The sequence below is a fragment of the Primulina huaijiensis genome, unplaced genomic scaffold (genome assembly GCF_012295235.1).
Source record: "Primulina huaijiensis isolate GDHJ02 unplaced genomic scaffold, ASM1229523v2 scaffold43345, whole genome shotgun sequence".
Classification (NCBI taxonomy): domain Eukaryota; kingdom Viridiplantae; phylum Streptophyta; class Magnoliopsida; order Lamiales; family Gesneriaceae; genus Primulina; species Primulina huaijiensis.
The window spans coordinates 3,620-6,797 of NW_027360486.1; the positions used below are offsets into that span (position 1 = coordinate 3,620).

Here is a 3,178-nt window from a genome sequence, read left to right on the forward strand (position 1 = left end):
GTATAATCGTGAATCCAAGAAGGCCTCCAGTTTAAGGAGGAGATTCTCCTGGTGAAGCATAATTAACTCGTGAAATCGTTCTTGATTTTTCAAATCTAAATCCCCGCTAATCCCTCCAAATCCTTGATTCCAAACATAGTGTTAGTACGGCTTGAAATCGTTCTTGATTTTTCAAGAGTCGCCCAAGGAATAAGGGAGGACGAGGAACTAGCAAGTGGGAACATGAACATCTTAATTATGACATTACCTCAAATCTTGTTGAAGTAAACAAAGAGATTTAATAAATTTCTCGTCGTCTCTTAAACATTGAAATATAATTACTAGTTTTGTTTTGTTTTTTGTTCTGAGTTAGAGATAAACTTATTACAATTGGGTCGATTCGAATAATCGTTTTAAACTTGAAATTTTAGTGTCACGTAAATCAACCACTATTTTTGTTTTGTTTAAGTGTCTTTATTATTTAATTTTTTTATGCAATCGATATGTCCTTATTGATCAATATGATAATTATTTAAATACTCGATCTATTCATGGTTTTATCTTTTTCTTAAATACCCTACGTTTTCTGACATGAAAAACAACACTTGAAATAAAATGAACATATATAATTAAAATAAACAAAAATTATTGCAATTAAAAAAATGTTTGTCTATGCAATTACTTTGCATGCAACATATCGTTACTAATATATTTAGAATTTAATAAAACTAAGATTATTAATAACCATTCATATTTTTTCTTCATTTTGACTCGTATATATTGTATATTAATCATTAAACCCATCATAGTACTTTATAAAGAAGTATTAATGCGAACGAAATTATAATTTCAATCAAAATATTTTACAAATCAAAAGATTTTTAACCAAAAATTAATTAAACATAAATAAATCATGAAATGTATATAAGTCTAATATGTTGTGATGTTAAAAAATTTGAAGAATAATTCACACACACGGGTAAAAATTTAAACTAGTTTATCTGCTGCCTTAATCAGTCTAAACTAGTTTACCTGCTAAATGTATTCAGTCATATAGTCGAGTTCTATTGTGTATCAAGTGAAGTAAAGCTAGTGTAAGACTATCTGTCATGATATACGTGGCAAGAAAGTGATTTCTAAAAGTGGAAGAGAGTAACCATCACTGTAGAAAGAATAAGATGCATTTAAAGATTTCCCATTCTCGGTTCAAAGATTCTGGCCTTGTAGTTGGTGAAGCAAGGAAAGCTGCACCTACCTCTGTAAATGAGCCTATTTTGGTTCCCAGTTGATCATCTAAGTCCATTGCAACGCTGCCGATTAGAACAGTTTCCCTTTGAAAAAGGCATCCCATAAATGACTGGTTCATGTGCAACTGCGGTGGAGCTTTGTGGTGGAAGCTTCTGACTTCGATTCATGCCACCCGTAGAAAAAGAAGGTTCCGGCATTATACCATTTAGATGGCTTCATACTTCATACTATTTGCATAAGTTAAAGTTGCAGTGGTATTTACCTCCTTGATGATGTATGGCAAAGTTCTGATGTCCATGGTAGGTGGGATTGTGTTTTGGCAACTGATTCATCCTCGTTTTCTTCCCATGATTTGGGTGACCGACATCAGCAGCACTAATCATTGAAGCGAGTGAGTCAACAGGCTCCAGTGGCAAAGTGATCCCAGACATATATATCATCATACGATAGGCTACATGCTATTGCATACAGAGAAGGCACCAAGATTTCCCGGAAGTAGTTTCCGAGGATGTCTGACCTAGCTGCAAAGAGTCCACCTTTGGATTTGGAAGTGATAAAACAAAGGTATACTTTCTGAAGTGACAATCCAACTAAGCAAACTATAATTATGTTCACCGAGAAGAGACTCACTAGCTAGTACTTGACAGGCATGTGATGTTGGATAATGTCAAGAATGTCATCCGACTACAACGCAAATATGCACCACCTGATGTGATATTACGGAACATTCACTCGAAGAGGGATGATAATTAACTACTTCTTCATAATACATCAGTCAACATAAACATACAGTCAATAATTCGAGAGGCCTCGATAGAAAAAAACCAAATATGTTGCCAAAAACTTCCCGATAACAGGAATATAACAAGTAGAAAGAGTTAAAGATTGAACTGACTCGATCATCAAACTTAACATTGAGACCAAACTGCCAAGCGTCCCTTTGTCATACCAACAGACATGGAAAGGAAAAAGGCATTTCGACTCTTTCGAATCTCAAATATGACTCACCCTCATCGTCGGAAGTCTAAAATTCTCAAGAATCTGGGCAAATTGAATGCGAGTGGCTTCGGCCACGTTTTTTTTTTTTTTTTACCTCTTGGAAGTTTCTAGCTTTTTTCTGCCTCTTCTTACGTACCTCCCCGGCCGATGAACTAGAAGCCATTTTCTTTCTGATTCCAACAATAACAGACCTTAATTTCTTTTCTTCTTCCTTCTTCCCACTGATGATTGTGTGGAGAGAGGAGGAATCTGGGCATTGGGTATACCAAATAGAAGCATACTGTTCCAGCAGTGGTAACTAATGTTTTCCCATCAGGAATAACATTTGCCAAATCCGCCAAAACCAGCTAGTTTTTACGATGTTGAATATAATGGCCCTGATTCTCAGATTATTTTTATCCCACATTGAAACCTTATGTGAACTTGAGGGACCAGAAGGGCTATAAAATGGTGGGCACGCATGTAGTTCAACTCATACCTTTCTCGGCCTTTTGGCTAAGATCAAGTGTAGTATCTGTTTTTATCAGTTTAATATCTGATACGTGGGTCAATGGCTCACACGATATTAAATTTATTTTTTTAGGGGGAAGGCCTGTCGAGGTAGCTTGCTATCTGGGCCTTCGAGCGTCGCTATGTGTTGCACTATTGCATGGGCCTGGCTTACCCTACAAATACAATTATAAATATTAAGTCCCATCACAATTAAATTATATATGGTAGTATCTGATACTTATATTTTTATGCAATTAAATATTCCAACAATACATAAATGATTATATTTTTTGACATTATTTCCGGTATTGTGCTGAATGTATGTATGTATGTATGTATAAATAACAAATTTTATTTTAATTTTAATTTAAGATATATATTTGTTGAAATAAGGTTTTTAAAAAAATGTTTTCACCATTTTTTTCTTTTAGAGATTATTAAAGCATAGAATACAAACCAA

At 34.5% G+C, this 3,178-nt stretch overlaps 1 non-coding gene across 1 annotated transcript; it reads left to right on the forward strand.

Moving 5' to 3' along the window:
- The first annotated feature begins 2,700 nt into the window (after positions 1–2,700).
- Positions 2,701–2,895, forward strand: LOC140970090 (U2 spliceosomal RNA). The gene has a single exon (XR_012174071.1). It is a non-coding gene; the product is annotated as a U2 spliceosomal RNA (small nuclear RNA).
- The last annotated feature ends 283 nt before the right edge of the window (positions 2,896–3,178 follow it).